This window comes from Hyla sarda, chromosome 2 (genome assembly GCF_029499605.1).
Source record: "Hyla sarda isolate aHylSar1 chromosome 2, aHylSar1.hap1, whole genome shotgun sequence".
NCBI lineage: Eukaryota > Metazoa > Chordata > Amphibia > Anura > Hylidae > Hyla > Hyla sarda.
This window is the reverse complement of record NC_079190.1, coordinates 115,998,044-116,021,184: the sequence shown is the minus strand read 5'-3', so window position 1 is coordinate 116,021,184 and position 23,141 is coordinate 115,998,044.

The following is a 23,141-nucleotide window of genomic DNA, read 5'->3' as shown; positions in this document are numbered from 1 at the left end:
TGTGTATATGTAGTGTTTTACTCTTTATTTTATGTTAGTGTAGTGTAGTGTTTTTAGGTTACATTCACACTGACGGCGGATTACACTGAGTCTCCCGCTAGGAGTTTGAGCTGCGGCTGCTGCAGCTCAAACTTGAAGCAGGGAACTCACTGTAATCCGCCGCCAGTGTGAATGTAACCTGTACATTCACATGGGAGGGCAAAACTAAAACTCACAGCATGCACTGACAGAACGTGCATGCTGGGAGTTGTAGCTTTGCAACAGCTGGAGGCACACTGGTTGGAAAATACTGAGTTAGGTAATAGAACCTATTACCTAACTCGGTATTTCCCAACCAGTGTGCCTCCAGCTGTTGCAGAACTACAACTCTCAACATGTACTGATTGCCAAAGGGAATGCTGGGAGATATAGTTATGCAACAGCTGGAGGCACGCAAGTACAACTCCCAGCATGCCGAGACAGCCATTTGCTGTTCCTGAATGCTGGGAGTTGTAGTTTTGCAAGATTTAGAGGGGTTCAGTATGGAGATCACTGACAGTGGTCTCTAAACTGTGGCCCTCCAGATGTTGCAAAACTACAAATCTCAGCATGCTAAGACAGCAAACAGCTGTCAAGGCATGGTGGGAGTTGTAGTTTTGCAACATCTGGAGGGCGACAGTTTAGAGACCACTCTCTAAACTGTCGCCCTGCAGATGTTGCTAGGCAACAGACTCCCGGACACGCGGCGTCATACTCACCTCCACCGCCGCCATGATCCCAGCCGCCGCCGTCATCTGGAGCTCTGCCGCCGGGTAAGTGACCGCCGCTGCCGCCGCCACCGCTACTACACGGTTCCCCCCGCTGTGCCCGGACACCGATGGGTGGGCATAGCGGGGGGAACCAAACTTTAACCCCCCCGCCCCCAGTCTGCTATTGGTCGGTCGCTCGGCCGATCAATAGCAGGGATAGGAGGGGTGGCAACCCTGCCACCTCACTCCTATCTCTTCAAGGGGGATCGAGGATGTCTTGGACACCCTCGATCCCCCTTATTTTATCGCGGAGCCGCCGTTGATGGGCAGGGGGAGAGCGCTCCCCCTGCAAACACCATAGATGCCGTGATCAGAACTGATCACGGCATCTATGGGGTTAATGGTGCCGGGATCGGCGCGATCGCGGCCCCCGGCAGCTGCGGTGGGACTCCGGCTGTGATTGACAGCTGAGTTCCACCCGCGATCTCCTGCGCTGCCCGCGGCAGAGCAGGAGATCGCTTGGACGTATGCATACGTCCATTTGCGCGAACGTGTAATTCGCCTGGACGTATGCATACGTCCAATAGCGGGAAGGGGTTAATACCCCACAGGTGTGTTACGCCGAGCGCTCCGGGTCCCCGCTCCTCCCCGGAGCGCTCGCTTCTCTCTCTCCGCTGCAGCGCTCCGGTCACGTCCTCTGACCCGGGGCGCTGCGATCCCGCTGCCAGCCGGGATGCGATTCGCGATGCGGGTAGCGCCCGCTCGCGATGCGCACCCCGGCTCCCCTACCTGACTCGCTCCCCGTCTGTTCTGTCCCGGCGCGCGCGGCCCCGCTCCCTAGGGCGCGCGCGCGCCGGGTCTCTGCGATTTAAAGGGCCACTGCGCCGCTGATTGGCGCAGTGGTTCCAATTAGGGTAATCACCTGTGCACTTCCCTATATTACCTCACTTCCCTTGCACTCCCTTGCCGGATCTTGTTGCCTTAGTGCCAGTGAAAGCGTTCCTTGTGTGTTCCTTGCCTGTGTTTCCAGACCTTCTGCCGTTGCCCCTGACTACGATCCTTGCTGCCTGCCCCGACCTTCTGCTACGTCCGACCTTGCTTCTGCCTACTCCCTTGTACCGCGCCTATCTTCAGCAGCCAGAGAGGTGAGCCGTTGCTAGTGGATACGACCTGGTCACTACCGCCGCAGCAAGACCATCCCGCTTTGCGGCGGGCTCTGGTGAAAACCAGTAGTGGCTTAGAACCGGTCCACTAGCACGGTCCATGCCAATCCCTCTCTGGCACAGAGGATCCACTACCTGCCAGCCGGCATCGTGACAGTAGATCCGGCCATGGATCCCGCTGAAGTTCCTCTGCCAGTTGTCGCTGACCTCACCACGGTGGTCGCCCAGCAGTCACAACAGATAGCGCAACAAGGCCAACAGCTGTCTCAACTGACCGTTATGCTACAACAGTTACTACCACAGCTTCAGCAGTCATCTCCTCCGCCAGCTCCTGCACCTCCTCCGCAGCGAGTGGCCGCTCCTGGGATACGCTTATCCTTGCCGGATAAATTTGATGGGGACTCTAAGTTTTGCCGTGGCTTTCTTTCCCAATGTTCCCTGCATCTGGAGATGATGTCGGACCTGTTTCCCACTGAAAGGTCTAAGGTGGCTTTCGTAGTCAGTCTTCTGTCCGGAAAAGCCCTGTCATGGGCCACACCGCTCTGGGACCGCAATGACCCCGTCACTGCCTCTGTACACTCCTTCTTCTCGGAAATCCGAAGTGTCTTTGAGGAACCTGCCCGAGCCTCTTCTGCTGAGACTGCCCTGTTGAACCTGGTCCAGGGTAATTCTTCCGTTGGCGAGTATGCCGTACAATTCCGTACACTTGCTTCAGAATTGTCCTGGAATAATGAGGCCCTCTGCGCGACCTTCAAAAAAGGCCTATCCAGCAACATTAAAGATGTTCTGGCCGCACGAGAAATTCCTGCTAATCTACATGAACTTATTCACCTAGCCACTCGCATTGACATGCGTTTTTCTGAAAGGCGTCAGGAACTCCGCCAAGATATGGACTCTGTTCGCACGAGGCGTTTCGTCTCCTCGGCTCCTCTCTCCTCTGGTCCCCTGCAATCTGTTCCTGTGCCTCCCGCCGTGGAGGCTATGCAGGTCGACCGGTCTCGCCTGACACCTCAAGAGAGGACACGACGCCGTATGGAGAACCTCTGCCTGTACTGTGCTAGTACCGAACACTTCCTGAGGGATTGTCCTATCCGTCCTCCCCGCCTGGAAAGACGTACGCTGACTCCGCACAAAGGCGAGACAGTCCTTGATGTCTACTCTGCTTCTCCACGTCTTACTGTGCCGGTGCGGATGTCTGCCTCTGCCTTCTCCTTCTCTACAGTGGCCTTCTTGGACTCTGGATCTGCAGGAAATTTTATTTTGGCCTCTCTCGTCAACAGGTTCAACATCCCGGTGACCAGTCTCGCCAGACCCCTCTACATCAATTGTGTAAATAATGAAAGATTGGACTGTACCATACGTTTCCGCACGGAGCCCCTTCTTATGAGCATCGGATCTCATCATGAGAGGATTGAACTTTTGGTCCTCCCCAATTGCACCTCGGAAATTCTCCTTGGACTTCCCTGGCTTCAACTTCATTCCCCAACCCTGGATTGGTCCACTGGGGAGATCAAGAGTTGGGGGTCCTCTTGTTCCAAGAACTGTCTAAAACCGGTTCCCAGTAACCCTTGCCGTAACTCTGTGGTTCCTCCAGTAACCGGTCTCCCTAAGGCCTATATGGACTTCGCGGATGTTTTCTGCAAAAGACAAGCTGAGACTCTACCTCCTCACAGGCCTTATGATTGCCCTATCGACCTCCTCCCGGGCACTACTCCACCCCGGGGCAGAATTTATCCTCTCTCTGCCCCAGAGACTCTTGCCATGTCCGAATACGTCCAGGAGAATCTAAAAAAGGGCTTTATCCGTAAATCCTCCTCTCCTGCCGGAGCCGGATTTTTCTTTGTGTCCAAAAAAGATGGCTCCCTACGTCCTTGCATTGACTACCGCGGTCTTAATAAAATCACGGTTAAGAACCGCTACCCCTTACCCCTCATCTCTGAACTCTTTGATCGCCTCCAAGGTGCCCACATCTTCACTAAATTGGACTTAAGAGGCGCCTATAACCTCATCCGCATCAGAGAGGGGGACGAGTGGAAAACGGCATTTAACACCAGAGATGGACACTTTGAGTATCTGGTCATGCCCTTTGGACTGTGCAATGCCCCTGCCGTCTTCCAAGACTTTGTCAATGAAATTTTTCGTGATCTGTTATACTCCTGTGTTGTTGTATATCTGGACGATATCCTAATTTTTTCTGCCAATCTAGAAGAACACCGCCAGCATGTCCGTATGGTTCTTCAGAGACTTCGTGACAACCAACTCTATGCCAAAATTGAGAAATGTCTGTTTGAATGCCAATCTCTTCCTTTTCTAGGATATTTGGTCTCTGGCCAGGGACTACAGATGGATCCAGACAAACTCTCTGCCGTCTTAGATTGGCCACGCCCCTCCGGACTCCGTGCTATCCAACGCTTTTTGGGGTTCGCCAATTATTACAGGCAATTTATTCCACATTTTTCTACCATTGTGGCTCCTATCGTGGCTTTAACCAAAAAAAATGCTGATCCCAAGTCCTGGCCTCCTCAAGCAGAAGACGCCTTTAAACGACTCAAGTCTGCCTTTTCTTCGGCTCCCGTGCTCTCCAGACCTGACCCTTCCAAACCCTTCCTATTGGAGGTTGATGCCTCCTCAGTGGGAGCTGGAGCTGTTCTTCTACAAAAAAATTCTTCCGGGCATGCTGTCACTTGTGGTTTTTTCTCTAGGACCTTCTCTCCAGCGGAGAGGAACTACTCCATCGGGGATCGAGAGCTTCTAGCCATTAAATTAGCACTTGAGGAATGGAGGCATCTGCTGGAGGGATCAAGATTTCCTGTTATTATCTACACCGACCACAAGAACCTCTCCTACCTCCAGTCTGCCCAACGGCTGAATCCTCGCCAGGCCCGGTGGTCTCTGTTCTTTGCCCGATTTAATTTTGAGATTCACTTTCGTCCTGCCGATAAGAACATTAGGGCCGATGCTCTCTCTCGTTCCTCGGATGCCTCAGAAGTTGATCTCCCTCCGCAACACATCATTCCACCTGACTGCCTGATCTCCACTTCTCCTGCCTCCATCAGGCAGACTCCTCCAGGAAAGACCTTTGTTTCTCCACGCCAACGCCTCGGAATCCTCAAATGGGGTCACTCCTCCCATCTCGCAGGTCATGCGGGCATCAAGAAATCTGTGCAACTCATCTCCCGCTTCTATTGGTGGCCGACTCTGGAGACGGATGTTGGGGACTTTGTGCGAGCCTGCACTATCTGTGCCCGGGATAAGACTCCTCGCCAGAAGCCCGCTGGTTTTCTTCATCCTCTGCCTGTCCCCGAACAGCCTTGGTCTCTGATTGGTATGGATTTTATTACTGATTTACCCCCTTCCCGTGGCAACACTGTTATTTGGGTGGTCGTTGATCGATTCTCCAAAATGGCACATTTCATCCCTCTTCCTGGTCTTCCTTCTGCGCCTCAGTTGGCTAAACAATTTTTTGTACACATTTTTCGTCTTCACGGGTTGCCTACGCAGATTGTCTCGGATAGAGGTGTCCAATTCGTGTCTAAATTCTGGAGGGCTCTCTGTAAACAACTCAAGATTAAATTAAATTTTTCCTCTGCATATCATCCCCAGTCCAATGGACAAGTAGAAAGAATTAACCAGATCTTGGGTGATTATTTGCGACATTTTGTTTCCTCCCGCCAGGATGACTGGGCAGATCTCCTTCCATGGGCCGAATTCTCGTATAACTTCAGGGTCTCTGAATCTTCCTCCAAATCCCCATTTTTCGTGGTGTACGGCCGTCACCCTCTTCCCCCCCTCCCTACCCCCTTGCCCTCTGGTCTGCCCGCTGTGGATGAAATTTCTCGTGACCTTTCCATTATATGGAGAGAGACCCAAAATTCTCTCTTACAGGCTTCTTCACGCATGAAGAGGTTCGCGGATAAGAAAAGAAGAGCTCCCCCCGTTTTTTCCCCTGGAGACAAGGTATGGCTCTCCGCTAAATATGTCCGCTTCCGTGTCCCTAGCTACAAGTTGGGACCACGCTATCTTGGTCCTTTCAAAATTTTGTGTCAAATTAATCCTGTCTCTTATAAACTTCTTCTTCCTCCTTCTCTTCGTATCCCTAATGCCTTTCACGTCTCTCTTCTCAAACCACTCATCCTCAACCGTTTTTCTCCCAAATCTGTTCCTCCCACTCCTGTTTCCGGCTCCTCGGACGTCTTCTCGGTCAAGGAAATCTTAGCTGCCAAAAAGGTCAGAGGAAAAAATTTTTTTTTAGTGGACTGGGAGGGTTGTGGTCCTGAAGAGAGATCCTGGGAACCTGAGGACAACATCCTAGACAAAAGTCTGCTCCTCAGGTTCTCAGGCTCTAAGAAGAGGGGGAGACCCAAGGGGGGGGGTACTGTTACGCCGAGCGCTCCGGGTCCCCGCTCCTCCCCGGAGCGCTCGCTTCTCTCTCTCCGCTGCAGCGCTCCGGTCACGTCCTCTGACCCGGGGCGCTGCGATCCCGCTGCCAGCCGGGATGCGATTCGCGATGCGGGTAGCGCCCGCTCGCGATGCGCACCCCGGCTCCCCTACCTGACTCGCTCCCCGTCTGTTCTGTCCCGGCGCGCGCGGCCCCGCTCCCTAGGGCGCGCGCGCGCCGGGTCTCTGCGATTTAAAGGGCCACTGCGCCGCTGATTGGCGCAGTGGTTCCAATTAGGGTAATCACCTGTGCACTTCCCTATATTACCTCACTTCCCTTGCACTCCCTTGCCGGATCTTGTTGCCTTAGTGCCAGTGAAAGCGTTCCTTGTGTGTTCCTTGCCTGTGTTTCCAGACCTTCTGCCGTTGCCCCTGACTACGATCCTTGCTGCCTGCCCCGACCTTCTGCTACGTCCGACCTTGCTTCTGCCTACTCCCTTGTACCGCGCCTATCTTCAGCAGCCAGAGAGGTGAGCCGTTGCTAGTGGATACGACCTGGTCACTACCGCCGCAGCAAGACCATCCCGCTTTGCGGCGGGCTCTGGTGAAAACCAGTAGTGGCTTAGAACCGGTCCACTAGCACGGTCCATGCCAATCCCTCTCTGGCACAGAGGATCCACTACCTGCCAGCCGGCATCGTGACAAGGTGTTTCACGACTTTTGCATATGTAAAAAGAAAAAAAAGAAAAAATCACAAAAATGTGTTCCCCCCCCAAATTTCTAATTTTTGCAAGGGTTAATACCAGAAAATACCCCCCAAAATGTGTAACCCCATCTCCTCTGAGTATGGAGGTACCCCATAAGTTGACCTGAAGTGCACTACGGGCGAACTACAATGCTCAGAAGAGAAGGGGGCATGTTGCATTTAGGAAGCCCCTATGGTGCCAGGACAGCAAAAAAAAAACAAACACACAAGGCATACCATTTTGGAAACTAGACCCCTTGAGGAACGTAACAAGGGGTACAGTGAGCATTTACCCCCCACTGGTGTCTGACTGACTGGTATCTTTGGAACAGTGGGCTGTACAAAAGTTTTCATTTTCACAAACCACTGTTCCAAAGATCTGTCAGACACCAATGGGGTGTAAATTCTCACTGCACCCCTCATTACATTCTGTGAGGGGTCAAGTGTCCAAAATGGGGTCACATGTGGGGTTTTTGTTTTTTTGCGTTTGTCAAAACCGCTGTCACAATGAGCCACCCCTGTGCAAATCACCTCAAATGTACATGGTGCACTCTCCCTTCTGGGCCTTGTTGTGCGCCCCCAGATGACTTTGTGCCCACATATGGGGTATCTCAGTACTCAGGAGAAATTGCATTACAAATTTTGGGGGGATTTTTTCCCTTTTACCTCTTGTGAAAATGTAAAGTATGGGGCAATACCAGCATGTTAGTGTAAAAAATTTTATTTTTTTACACTAACATTCTGGTGTAGACCCCAACATTTCCTTTTCATGAAGGGTTAAAGGAGAAATAGCCCCCCCAAACCTTGTAACGCAATTTCTTCCGAGTACGGTGATACCCCATATGTGGCCCTAAACTGTTGACTTTAAATATGACAGGGCTCCAAAGTGAAAGAGCGCCATGCGCATTTGAGGCCTAAATTAGGGACTTGCATAGGGGTGGACATAGGGATATTCGATGCCAGTGATTCCCAAACAGAGTGCCTCCAGCTGTTGCAAAACTCCCAGCATGCTTGGACAGTCAATGGCTGTCCAGCAATACTGGGAGTTGCTGTTTTGCAACAGCTGGAGGCTCTGCTTTGGAAACAGTGGCGTACCGGACGTTCTTATTGGGGGGGGGGGGGATACTGTGTAGGGGTATGTGTATATGTAGTGTTTTGAACTTTTTATTTTATTTTGTGGTAGTGTAGTGTAGTGATTTTAGGGCACAGTCACACGGGCGGGGATTACAGCGAGTTTCCCAGCGCAAAATTTGCTGCATCTCAAACTTGCAGCGAGAAACCCACTGTAAAACCCTCGCCCATGTGAATGTACCCTGTACATTCGCAGGGGGGGATGGGTGCACCAGCTGTTGCAAAACCACAACTCCCAGCATGCATGGTCTTTTAGTGCATGCTGGAAGTTATAGTTTTGCAACAGCTGGAGGCACACAGGTTAGGAAACACTGAGTTAGAAACAGACAATATTTCCCAACCAGTGTGTTTCCAGGTGTTGCAAAACTAAAACTCTCAACAAGCAATGACTTTCCAGGCATGCTGGGAGATGTAGTTCGGCAACATCTGAAGGGCCAGATGTTGCTGAACTAAAACTCCCAGCATGCCTGGACAGTCAGTGCATGCTGGGAGTTGTAGTTTTGCAACAGCTGGAAGAGCACAGATTGGAGACTATTATACAATGGTCTCCAAACTTGGGCCCTCCAGAAGTTGCAAAACTACAACTCCCAGCATGCCCAGACAGCCAAAGGCTGTCTGGGCATGCTGGGAGTTGTAGTTTTCAGACTCCTAGAAGCAGCAGTGAAGATCTTCACTGCTGCCTCTGAGGACCATGTACTTACCTGCCGCTCCCGTCGCTGCTCATCCACGTGGCCGGTCCCGCGCTGCTCCTCGGTCCCGCCGGTGCTCCAGGTAAGGCCGCCGGTCCCCGCGTGTTCCCCCCCCCCCTATGCCGCAGGTCCCCGTGAGCCCCCGCAGCCATCTTCCCCCGTTCTGCCCGACTTCCAGGGGCGGGTAGTGCGGGGGACCTGAACTTTCACCCCAGGTCACTGTGATTTCTTCCACAGGGACCAATCACAGTGATTGCTGACCAGGACCATCAATGGATGGTCCTGGGGGGTGAAGCAGAAGTTGTCTCCTGCAGGAAACAGTGGGACTTCTGCTGGTTAACCCGTGCGATGCTGTGCAGCGCCGGGTTAACTGTATGCCTTTTATAAACGGCGGGGTGCGCGAACGCACTGCACAACCCGCCGTTTATAAAAGGCAGTCTGCGGGAAGGCGTTAACAATATTTTATATACACTAGTTACGTTATATGTCTCCAACACTAGAAAGCTTTCCTTTGTCAGCAAGGTTCTGAAGAAAGTTGAAAGAGTGAGGATCGCTTAGTCATTTGCGGAGATTTTAATATGGTAGCCGATAAAGGTTAGGACTGTACATCAGCCACCTGTTTCTGAGCCTCCTCCTGTGTCTGCAGCTTTTCCCGGTACCCAAGCTTTGTTTGTCCTTGCCTTCTAAATATGACGGAGATCCCAAGCTGTGTAGAGGCTTTGTGATACAGTGTTCTTTCCATCTAGAACTCAAGGCGAATCTGTTCCTAACAGAGCCTGCTAAAGTGGTGTTTGTGCTCAGTTTGTGGAAAAGCTTTAGCCTGGGCTACTCCTCTCTGGGATCGTTGAACTTGTCGACCTTCCTTGCAGAATTCGGCAATGCATTTGAAGAACCCACGCGAGCCTCATCTGCTGAGACAGCTCTTCTGAACCTCTGCCAAGGGCACTCCTCCATTGGTGACTACGCGGTTCAGTTCTGCACACTTGCCTCTGAACTTGCTTGGAATGAAGAGCCCTTGTGTGCTACCTTTAACCACTTAAGGACCCAGTGCGTACAGGTATGCCCTGACACCCTGGAACTTAAGGACCCTGGGCGTACCTGTGGGAATTTTGGTCCCCGCCGGGCGGGGATCGGACTAGGAAGACTGCCCAGGGGGTCCTGAGACCCGGTCAATTTAGACCGGCGATCTGCGGCGATTCCGGGTCATACAGGTCTGACCCGGAAAATAAGGGGGATTGGGAGTGTCCAAGACACCCACGATCTCCCTGAAGGGATAGGAGTGAGCTGGCAGGGGGGTGCCATCCCTCCTATCCCTGCTATTGGTTGCCAAGGGAACGACCAATAGCAGATCGGGGGCGGGGGAATTAACGTTTGGTTCCCCATTCTGCCCACCCTTCGGCGATCAGTACATGCTGGGAGTTGTAGTTTTGCAACAGCTGGAGGCACACTGGTTGGAAAATACTGAGTTAGGTAACAGAACCTAACTGAAGGTTTTCCAACCAGTGTGCCTCCAGTTGTTGCAAAAGTACAACTCCCAGCATGCATGGTCTGTCAGTGCATGTTGGGAGTTGTAGTTTTGCAATGGGCGGGTTTACATTGAGTTTTCTGCTTCAAGTTTGAGCTGCGGCAAATTTTCCGCCGCAGCGCAAACTCACCATAAACCCCCTGTCACGATGCCGGCTGGCAGGAGGTGGATCCTCTGTGCCAGAGAGGGATTGGCGTGGACCGTGCTAGTGGACCGGTTCTAAGTCACTACTGGTTTTCACCAGAGCCCGCCGCAAAGCGGGATGGTCTTGCTGCGGCGGTAGTGACCAGGTCGTATCCACTAGCAACGGCTCAACCTCTCTGGCTGCTGAAGATAGGCGCGGTACAAGGGAGTAGACAGAAGCAAGGTCGGACGTAGCAGAAGGTCGGGGGCAGGCGGCAAGGTTCGTAGTCAGGGTGGATAGCAGAAGTTCTGGTACACAGGCTTTGGACACACAAAACGCTTTCACTGGCACAAGGCAACAAGATCCGGCAAGGGAGTGCATGGGAGGAGGTCAGATATAGTCAGGGACCAGGTGGAAGCCAATTAAGCTAATTGGGCCAGGCACCAATCATTGGTGCACTGGCCCTTTAAGTCTCAGGGAGCTGGCGCGCGCGCGCCCTAGAGAGCGGAGCCGCGCGCGCCAGCACATGACAGCAGGGGACGGGAACGGGTAAGTGACCTGGGATGCGATTCGCGAGCGGGCGCGTCCCGCTGTGCGAATCGCATCCCCGACGGCCATGACAGTGCAGCGCTCCCGGTCAGCGGGACCGACCGGGGCGCTGCGGAGAGAGAGACGCCGTACGCGCTCCGGGGAGGAGCGGGGACCCGGAGCGCTAGGCGTAACAGTACCCCCCCCTTAGGTCTCCCCTTCTCTTTGTCCGGTAACTGCCCCCCCCCGGGATGAGGACACCGGGAAAGGATGGAGGGATTCCTCAACGGCAGGCAGTACAGCAGGAGTGGGAATGGGGAGGGAGGGCAGAGGGCGAGGCCTGGCACGGGGCAGTGTGACACCAGGACGAGGGCCACGAGGAGGCACCGAGGCTTGACTGACTGGACTGGGAGGGGGGGAGAGGCACTTCTTAAGGCGGGCAGAGTCCATAACGACCTTAGGGAGACCGGATACAGGAGGAACCACAGGGTCACGGCAGGGAGTACTGGGAACCGGTTTAAGGCAGTCCTTGAAGCAAGAGGTACCCCAGCTCTTGATCTCCCCTGAGGACCAATCCAGGGTTGGGGAATGGTGTTGAAGCCAGGGTAGTCCAAGGAGAATTTCAGAAGTGCAATTGGAGAGGACCAAAAACTCAATTTTCTCATGATGAGGTCCGATGCACATTAGGAGGGGCTCCGTGCGGAAACGCACGGTGCAATCCAACCTGGCTCCGTTGACCGCGGAAATGTGGAGTGGCTTGACAAGACGGGTCACCGGGATGCGGAATTTATTCACCAAGGACTCCCGAATAAAATTCCCAGAGGCACCAGAGTCCAGGCAGGCCACGGCTGAGAGGGAAGAGCTGGCTGAAGAAGAAATCCGTACAGGCACCGTGAGACGTGGAGAAGCCGACTTAGCATCAAGAGACGCCACACCCACGAGAGCTGGGTGCGAGCGTGCGTTTCCCAGACGTGGAGGACGGATAGGGCAATCCACCAAAAAATGTTCGGTACTGGCACAGTACAGACAAAGATTCTCTTCCTTACGGCGATTCCTCTCTTCCAGGGTCAGGCGAGACCGATCCACTTGCATGGCCTCCTCGGCGGGAGGCCTAGGCGCAGATTGCAATGGAGACTGTGGGAGAGGTGTCCAGAGATCTAAGTCTTTTTCCTGGCGGAGCTCTTGATGCCTCTCAGAAAAACGCATGTCAATGCGAGTGGCTAGATGAATGAGTTCATGCAGATTAGCAGGAGTATCTCATGCGGCCAGAACATCTTTAATGTTGCTGGATAGGCCTTTTTTAAAGGTCGCGCAGAGGGCCTCATTATTCCAGGAAAGTTCAGAAGCAAGAGTACGGAATTGTATGGCGTACTCGCCAACGGAAGAATTACCCTGGACCAGGTTCAGCAGGGCAGTCTCAGCAGAAGAGGCTCGGGCAGGTTCCTCAAAGACACTTCGAATTTCCGAGAAGAAGGAGTGTACAGAGGCAGTGACGGGGTCATTGCGGTCCCAGAGCGGTGTGGCCCATGACAGGGCTTTTCCAGACAGAAGGCTGACTACGAAAGCCACCTTAGACCTTTCAGTAGGAAACTGGTCCGACATCATCTCCAAGTGCAGGGAACATTGCGAAAGAAAGCCACGGCAAAACTTAGAGTCCCCATTAAATTTGTCCGGCAAGGACAGGCGGAGGCTAGGAGTGGCCACTCGCTGCGGAAGGGGTGCAGGAGCTGGCGGAGGAGATGATTGCTGCTGAAGTTGCGACTGAAGTTGCTGCACAATGGTGAATACTTCCGACAGCTGGTGGGTTAGATGGGCGATCTGTCGGGATTGCTGGGCGACCACCGTGGTGATATCAGAGATATAAGGCAGAGGGACGTCAGCGGGATCCATGGCCGGATCTACTGTCACGATGCCGGCTGGCAGGAGGTGGATCCTCTGTGCCAGAGAGGGATTGGCGTGGACCGTGCTAGTGGACCGGTTCTAAGTCACTACTGGTTTTCACCAGAGCCCGCCGCAAAGCGGGATGGTCTTGCTGCGGCAGTAGTGACCAGGTCGTATCCACTAGCAACGGCTCAACCTCTCTGGCTGCTGAAGATAGGCGCGGTACAAGGGAGTAGACAGAAGCAAGGTCGGACGTAGCAGAAGGTCGGGGGCAGGCGGCAAGGTTCGTAGTCAGGGTGGATAGCAGAAGTTCTGGTACACAGGCTTTGGACACACAAAACGCTTTCACTGGCACAAGGCAACAAGATCCGGCAAGGGAGTGCATGGGAGGAGGTCAGATATAGTCAGGGACCAGGTGGAAGCCAATTAAGCTAATTGGGCCAGGCACCAATCATTGGTGCACTGGCCCTTTAAGTCTCAGGGAGCTGGCGCGCGCGCGCCCTAGAGAGCGGAGCCGCGCGCGCCAGCACATGACAGCAGGGGACGGGAACGGGTAAGTGACCTGGGATGCGATTCGCGAGCGGGCGCGTCCCGCTGTGCGAATCGCATCCCCGACGGCCATGACAGTGCAGCGCTCCCGGTCAGCGGGACCGACCGGGGCGCTGCGGAGAGAGAGACGCCGTACGCGCTCCGGGGAGGAGCGGGGACCCGGAGCGCTAGGCGTAACACCCCCGCCTGTGTGAATGTACTTTAAAAACACTTCACTACTTTAACACAAAATTAAGGGTAAAACACTACATATACACCCCCTTACACTGTCCCCCCAATAAAAAGGAAATACATATCATACGGCAGTGTTTCCAAAACAGAGCCTCCAGCTGTTGCAAAACAATAACTCCCAGCATTTCCGGACAGCCACTGACTGTCTAGGCATGCTGGGAGTTTAGCAACAGCTGGAGGCACCCTGTTTGGGAATCACTGGCGTAGAATACCCCTATGTCCACCCCTATGCAATCCCTAATTTAGTTCTTAAATGCACATGGTGCTCTCTCACTTTGGAGCCCTGTCATATTTCAAGAAAACAGTTTAGGGCCACATATAGGGTATTTCCGTACTCAGGAGAAATTGTGTTACAAATTTTGGGGGGATTTTTGTCCTTTTACCCCTTATGAAAAGGGAAAGTTGGGGTCTACACCAGCCTGTTAGCGTAAAAATATAAAACATTTTACACTAACATGCTGGTGTTGCCCCATACTTTTTATTTTCACAAGGGGTAAAAGGAAAAAAAGACCCCCAAAATTTGTAACGCAATTTCTCTTGAGTACGAAAATACCCCATATGTGAGCGTATAATGCTCTGCGGGCGCACAACAAGGCTCAGGAGTGAGAGCACACTATGTACATTTGAGCCCTAAATTGGTGATTTGCACTGGGGAGGCTGATTTTACAGCGGCTCTGACTTAAACGCAAATAAATACCCACGTGTGACCCAATTTTGGAAACTACACACCTCATGGAACGTAACAAGGGGTATAGTAAGCCTTAACACCCCACAGGTGTTTGACGAATTTTCGTTAAACTTGTATGGAAAAACCAAAAATAAAAAATGTAGTAAAATGCTGGTGTTACCCTAAATTTTTTCATTTTCACAAGGGAACATAGGCAAACAAAGCACCCCAAAATTTGTAACCCCATTTCTTCTGAGAATGTAAATACCCAATATGTGTATGTAAAGTGCTCTGCGGGTGAACTACAATACTCAGAAGAGAAGGCGCACCATTGGGCTTTTGGCAAGAAAATTTGTCCGGAATTGAAGGCCATGTGTGTTTACAAAGCCCCCATAATGTCAGAACAATGGCCACATTTGCCAGAACATGCCCCACATGTGACTCCATTTTAGAACCTACACCCCTCACAGAATGTAATAAGGGGTACAGTGAACATTTACGCCCCACAGGTTTCTGACAGATTTTTGGAACAGTGGTCCGTGAAAATGAAAAATTTAATTTTTCATTTGCACAGCCTACTGTTCCAAAGATCTGTTAAACGCCAGTGGGGTATAAATGCTCACTGCACCCCTTATTAAATTCTGTGAGGGGTGTAGTTGCCAAAATGGGGTCACATGTGTACAAAAATAAAATAACTTAAATAAAATAAAATAACTTTTTGTACAAAATCAGTAATCTAAAATCGCCTTACTTTGACCACCTATAACTTTTTCATTTCTCCGTATATAGGGCGATATGAGGGCTCATTTTGTGCGCCATCATCTGTACTTTTTATCGATACCACATATGCCTATATAAAACTTTTAGGTTATTTTTATAAAAAATTTTTGGGGAATAAAATGGAACAAAAAAGCAGCATTTTTTGCCTTTTTATATTTTACGTTTATGCCGTTCACCATACAGGATCATTAACATTATATTTTGATAGTTCAGACATGTACGCATGCGGTGATACCAAATATGTTTATTAAAAAAATGATTACGCTTTTTTGGGGTAAAATGGGAAAAACGGACAATTTTCATTTTTATTGTGGGAGGGGATTTTTCACTTTTGTTTTACTTTTTTATTTTTTCAACTTTATTTTTTTTTACACTTTTTATTTCTCCATAGGGGACTATCTATAGCAATCATTTGATTGTTAATACTGTTCAGTGCTATGCATAGGACATAGCACTGATCAGCATTATCGGCTATCTTCTGCACTGGTCTGCTCGATCTCAGACCAGAGCAGGAGATGCCGGGAGACGGACGGAGGCTGGTGAGGGGACCTCCGTCTGTCATTACAGATGATCGGATCGCCGTGACAGCGCTGTGGGCCATCCAATCATCCATTTTAACTTGTGCATTGCTGATCATGGCATCTGAGGGGTTAATGGCGGACATCCGCATGATCGCGGATGTCTGCCATTACCGGTGGGTCCCCGACTGCTGCTGCAGCCGGAACCTGCTGTGTATGACGCGAGCACCGCTCCGATGCTCGCAGTCATACACAGGCGGTGAATGTACATCCTGGTGTGCGAAGTACTGCCAAACCAGGACGTACATTTACGTCCGTGGTCATCAAGGGGTTAACCATGTAAGGGATTTAACTTAGTATGGGATGGAGGAGCCGGTCAATGTATTTGGAAAGTGGTTCCATTAGAGACCCTGCACCGCAGACAATGGGTCGTCCGGGTGGGGTCTACAATGTTTTGTGAACCTTCGGGAGGAAATACTAGTGGCTGGGGCATTGGATAGGACTCCCAGTTCCACCGCCCTACATAATGCTCTTTATTAGATAGCTGTCTATTGGCTACACTCAGATAATTCCTCCCTCATCAGCACGATTTTGCCCCTTTTTGTTCTATCTTTTTATGATTATGCCTTTTTGTGTTTTCAACCACTTGCCTCCCTCTCTCAATAGGTGGGATTATAACTGTCATGGGGGTATACAAGGGTTTTGATTTCCTCCAGCGCTTTGTGTCGGAAGATGTCAAGGTTGCTCCCTGGGGTAATGGAGGGGGGGGGGGGGGGTAAACGGAGATTTAACATCACCCATGAAAAATCTTGTATCAGTGCTGTGGCTTCAGGAATGTCGCCAAGGGGTAGATCTCTAAGAGGAAGCCCCTTAGCATCTAGCAAAATCAATTTGGCACCATCACTGTCTCCCAATATTTCGGTAAGAGCCAATAAACAATAGGTTTTCGCTATACTCGGGTTTACAAGGGGAATAAATCCTAATGGACCTATCCTAATAGGGGATTCTCCTTCTTCTTTTTTATTACAGTGGAAGTCTTTATTTACAAACAATTTCCGTAAGTTAAGTTTCCAGACGGACTTTAACAAATCTGCTTCAAAGTCCACAATGTTAAATTCCTCTGTGGGGCAAAAGTTTAGTCCCTTCATCAGAACAGAGATAGCATCTCTATTAAGGGTAAGGTCCGTCAGATTGATTATAGTAGAGGGTATAGGGTCTGGTGGTGATGCAGAAGGGAGTGAGTGGGATAGGGAGATGGGGTGGCAACCAGATGGAATAAGGGAGATGTCGGGGGGGGGGGGGGGGGGGTTGGAAGGAGGGTAAACAGCAGAAGAATTCCTTATGATCTGCATGTTACTTTTTTTCATTTCTCCGCTCCTCTTTTTTTTCTAGATCTTTCCTCCCCTCCTAATCTTTCTTCCAAAGGGTGTACATGTTGAGATGTTGATGGGATAAATGTGGAGTGTCTCTAATTAGTTTCCTTCGATCCACTTGACTTGGATTCTGTTGTCAAAAAATCTGTAGTAGTACATTCTGTTTTTTTCTGATTATTGTTATTTATTCTGTTTTGTCTGTTCCATGTTTTTTTTTCCTTTAGAGGCATTTTTGTGGTTTATGTTCTTTTAAAGAAGATTTTTCCGTTGTCGAAGTCAAGTTTATCTCTTAAGAATTTATCTTTTTTTTGTCCTCTCTTTTTTTTGATGGTAATCTGTAAATTAAGTAGTTTACTGTACAGTTATTTTAGAAAAAGTTGTCTTTGTGTTTTTGAGTTGTCTTTGTGTTTTTGATAGCCGTGTGCGTAGTTCAACGTTGGCTTTTCCCAGGGTTTCAGAGACGGCTGCATATTCCATTTAGTTTCTTTCAAGAATGGCAGTAAGCATGTTGAGGGAATACTGAAGATGGATTTGTTCCCATTTATGTATAAAGGTACTAAATATTGAGAGGGTTCTTTGAAGTTTCTGAGTCCTCTGGGGACTCTACCACAGTCTTTGTATGATCTTGAAGAATTTATTGTCCAGAAGAGTTTCATTTCTTTTTCCACCAATTGGTTTATTTTATATTCCGGACTCTTTGTGCTCATCAGTAGTGTTGAGCGGCATAGGCCATATTCGAATTCGCGAATATTCGCGAATATATGGACGAATATTCGTCATATATTCGCGAATATTCGCATATTCGTTATATTCTCGTTTTATTTTCGCATATGCGAAATTTCACGTATGCGAAAATTAACATATGTGAAAATTAGCATACTCTAAAATTCGCATACTCGAAAATGCGCATATGCGAAAATTAGCATACACTAATTTTCGCATATGCGAATCTTCGCACGCCAGTCTCACACAGTAGTATTAGAGCCTTCTTTACACCACACAAGCTGGAAGCAGAGAGGGGTTATCACTGTGATGTGTACTGTGAAGAAAAAAAAAAAAAAAGAAAAAAAAAAAGAAAATTCGTAATTACGAATATATAGTGCTATATTCGCGAAATTCGCGAATTCGCGAATATGCGATATTCGCGAATAATATTCGAATTGCGAATATTCGCGAGCAACACTACTCATCAGCTGTAGTGAGTCAGATTAATTACGCAGTGCAAAGAATGACCCGGCGTCCTGCCGTTTTGCTTTAATAGCTTGTTCTGTGTTCACATTGGCCTCTGCGTTTTCTGATGTGGTTTCCAATTTCCATCTTTAGGATAATGTGCAGGGATATTGAGTGTCTAGTTGATCTCCCCCTTTTTTTTTTTTTTTTTTTTTTTTTTTTTTTTTTTAGAAGCGCGTTCTGGACTGGTTAAGTGAAAGTATACATGTAGAGAAGAGGAAGATCTGCTTGTGCTAGTGGTGCTTTTCATGCAGATATTCTTTATTCCATGCTAGGACGCTTGGACCATTCGCGGGTGTGACAGCTGTTTCATGGTACTAGCCCAATTCGTCAGACCCCGCCCTACGGTAACATCAGCACAGGTTAATACACACTTATGCTCGCGTCATCAAGTGAGAGTGCAAAAAGTGAGTGACGTAAAATACAAAAGTGTGAATTGTGGGCATTTCTTTATAGGAAGCACCTCTCGCCCTCTCCAAGTTAGATTGCGCGAACATTTGTACTCTTTTTGTTCAGGAAAAGGCTGCCCTTGCATCTTCGATCATGTACGCACCATCCATAACAGTGACCCGGCAACACTCAAAATCTTCAGAATAAAAAGGATCATGCCTAAAGAAGGCAAAGACAGAAAAAATACCTTATTACGCATTGAAGCAGAATGGATATTGCGTACCGATGCGCAAGGCGACCTTGGCCTGAACGACATATCTGACATGAGCGTCTCTCTGTAGTCCAGCCATATGAAAATGTTTCCCTTTGCTAAACTGTACAGTTGCTATATATTTTTTAATTCACACTTTTGTATTTTAGGTCACTCACTTTTTCTATTACACACCCACTCGATGATGCTGACATAGGAGTGTATTTAACCTGCGCTGACATTACTGAGGGGCATGGTCTGAAGAAGCGGGCTAGTCCCGTGAAACAGCTTTCACACCTGTGAATGATCCCGGCGTTCTAGCCGACTGCTCTGCACCTTGGTGTTTACCGTCTTATCCCATGCAAGGAATAAAGAATATCTGCATGAAAAGGCTGGTGAGTGTGGTTCCTCTCTTCCTTATGTCATATATGAGCCTTTTGTGCCTTCCTTACCTGCAGCACTAGCAGCCTTGCGGCCCCACACCAATCCGACGGGATCCATACGGGATCCACTATTGTACCCCTGCAGAGCCAGACTAATTAACTTACTGCCTCTTCTATACGTGTAAATTTATAAAATATCTGTAGGTCAAAAGCACACTACACACCAGGATAACATTTTTAAGGTGTGTAGTTTCAAAAAGGAAGGGTGTTTCTTACATTTTGGCACCTTTAATTCTTTGCAAACTCAATATGGTGGCTGTGTGGTATCCCGATACCGTATTGCATACCGTACCTTGTATGGTGGTCCCCAAAGTCAGAGTTACTACGTTCAGGTAAGGTCCCCCAGGTGGGACAGCCCCTAGTTGCCTCCTTCTTTTCTAGTTTTGTGATGTTTAAATGTACATATTTAATATAATGTGTATTAGTGTACTTATCTTGGTAGCGTTGCAGGGCCTTCGGTCATGTGACTATGTTAATTCCTCTATGGTATGTTGGAGGACCTTTGGAGGTCCTTGGGTCACATGATTACCCATAACTCTTTGTACAGATAATTGACAGAAGTATTGGACCAATCAGCTTAAGGTAAGCCCCTGCCCATATAAGGGAGCTGCAGCCAATGATCGCTCTCTTGGGTTCCGGACCATCAGAGAGGACAGATCCGTGCAACTTGCAAAGACAACCCTGGGCCTGAAGCCTGCTGGCCTCAGTGTGAACTCAAAACGTGAGTCTTAAACTAAATCCCCGCTAAAGCTGCTGGACCTCAACTAAATCCCCTAAATCCAGCTGTGGTACGCCTCTGGGGTAGGGGTAATGCAGTCAGGGTATTGCTTCAGTATATCAGGGGTTAAGGTTACGGTTTGGTAATGATCAGCCATTGCCGCAAGGCTCAGGCCTAAACTCACTGATGACAGCAGCGCAGATCCTTCTCTCATGAAAGCCTAGGAACAAGAGAGCGAGCTACGGCCACCACTCCCTTATATGGGCAGGGGTGGGGCCATTTTATTTGATCCGAATATCTGTCACTCACTGTTACAAGGAATTGTGGGCGCAATACGTCACAGGGACCTCCAAAGGTCCTTAAGCAAAAAACCATAGAGTTTACCTGATTACGTGACCCGCAGGTCCTGTAGGTAGCTCTCTGAGCTCTTCTGGGAGTAACGTTTCCATCACACATCACTAACACCTTTTCAAAGGTCTACACAAGGAAAACCACCCTTAAGGTACCAAGACTGGCCTTTCATGTAGTAATGTACACATAGTACACATTCCTCCCTGAGGAAGCCTTCATGGCGAAACGGCATTGGTGTCTGGTGTGCATAGGGGTATGTGTGTACCATGGGTCTGATGATCACTCTGCTGAGGCAATTTACCTTTCAGCCCACTAGCTGATACCTGGTTTGGATGTGGTAGGTTTTTGCTTTCCGCTTTTCCCCCCCAACATCATAGGTGTTTTCCTTGCCCAGCTTTGTCACTGATCAGACAATTGCAGATCTTTCCACTGTTCTGCCCCCTTTTTTTGTGTCACTTTGTTATGTGCAATATCATTTGGCTGTGGCCATAGCATTCACTGTTTGCATATTGAAGTGTTTACATTATCTATATCTATTTTATGCTATACTTTGTCAGCTTTATAGATTGCATAAGTCACTTTAATATAGTACCTACTTTTTTGTATTTTTGCACATTAACTTTCTGCGTATTAGCAACTACCCATCTATTCAGTAGCCATGATTTGTCTGTCTTATTGCTGTCCCTTGTTTTAATGTTTTTAAATAATGTATGTTTAATAAAGTTTAACAATTATTTATACTCATTGTTCTGGTGTGTTTATGGGACTTTATTTACACATAGTACGTCAAACTAATCACTCAAGTGTACTTACCTCACTTAAACTTAGTACACCAAACAACAAAAATATATCACACTCAAGTAAACGCTTTAGGAATTGTAGCCTATGTCATGTTCCAATTCCTGCCACTGTTATGTACACTAACTGTGCTCTTCTTTCTCTAACGTGTGCGAGATGCCCTGCCCGGCCAGTGCGTGCTCTTGCGAGCTAAAATAATACATTTAATCAAAAAGGTAACCTAGATAAGGTTTATCTGTTGTGTTCTAGGGATGAGCGTGTAGCCAATAGACCCTAGTAGCTAGATTATTGGTAGATAGCCTCAGGCAAGCCAGTAAAACCCTCAGTGTACTAAACAGGTAACTAGTGTGGCAAAAATGTCTAGTGAGATTCAAAAATGTCAAGTGAACTGTAAAATGTTTTGTAAATAATTACAGTGAGAGAAAAGAAACCAAAGGAAAGGAAAATAAAAGTAAAAGTGTTAGGATGTATCTCATGTATACTATGTCATCCTGTTACGAAATTCATGAACCAAGTAATCCTGTTCGTTAGTTTACCCGTGCCTATGTTTGTACCTTAAAATGTTAAATAACCTTGTAGTGTTTATACAGCCTGACTAATGGACATTTGAAAAGTTATGCCCAGAACTGTTATAAAGCACCCTTCACTTTGTCCCTCTGTCTTAGGGGACAGACGTCGAGGCCGACTTATCTTAAGTGGGGTTTGTGGTGTCCCGGTACCGTATTGCATACTGCACCTTGTATGGTGGTCCCTGAAGTAAGAATTCCTACTTTCAGGTAGGGTCCCCCAGGTGGGACAGCCCCTAGTCGCCTCCTTTTTCTAATTTTGTAATGTTTAAATGTATATATTTAATATACTGTATATGAGTATACTTACCTTGGTCGCGTCGCAGGGCCTTCGGTCATGTGACTATGTTAATTCCTCTATGGTATGTTGGAGGATCTTTGGAGGTCCTTGGGTCACATGATTACCCATAACTCTTTGTACAGATAATTGACAGAAGTATTGGACCAATCAGCTTAAGGTCAGCCCCTGCTCATATAAGGGAGCTGCAGCCAATGATCGCTCTCTTGGGTTTTGGACTATCAGAGAGGACAGATCACTAGGCCTATAGCCTGCTGGCCTCAGCGTGAACTCAAAACGTGAGTCTTAAACTAAATCCCTGATAAAGCTAGCGTGACTTCTGGACCTCAACTAAATCCCCTAAATCCAGCGGAACAGCGCATATCAGTCTACGGACTCTAAAACGCTTAAGGTCCCAACCACTGTCAATATCTAAGAGACTTTGCTTGTACAGAGACTGTTCCGGTTATAAAGCTTGAATAAAATCTTCAGTAAAAGGTCCGACTGTTTTCAGCAAACTCTCCGGTTGTTGACATTCAATTATTTCATACCTCCCTATCGCTCTTGGGACGGGTGGCGGTAGGACAAGCATCACAGAGGAACCCTCACCCTGGCGTCATGAGTAGAAAGGGTTAAACAGACCCCATTAAGTACCGCACAGCTGCATCCCATATACCCTACACCCCCAAGCTACCACACCTGAAAAACACACTAGTAAGAAGAACACCCTGGAAGAAGTGCCTGTGTGACATGCCTGTGGGCTTTTTGTGTAATAAGAGTGTCATACCTGTCACCATGTCAGCTTGAACCAAATAAAGAAGTTTTAAATCCCTGTCTGGTGAATGCTGCAATATTTATTAGATGTCCATGATATTATATATGTAATTATTACACATCGGTCATGAATGCTTCTTATATGTTCAGGCTAATGTTCTAGGCTGTAGGTGTAAAGATGTAGCCAGTCCCATCTTAATCCCTGGTGCATTAAGATGTTGTACTGTACTTCTGAGGGTGAGATAAGGTATCCTAACATTTTACAGAAGCCTAAGTTTTTAAAGGGGTACTTTGCCCCTACACATCAGTTTAAAGGGGTACTTTGCCCCTACACA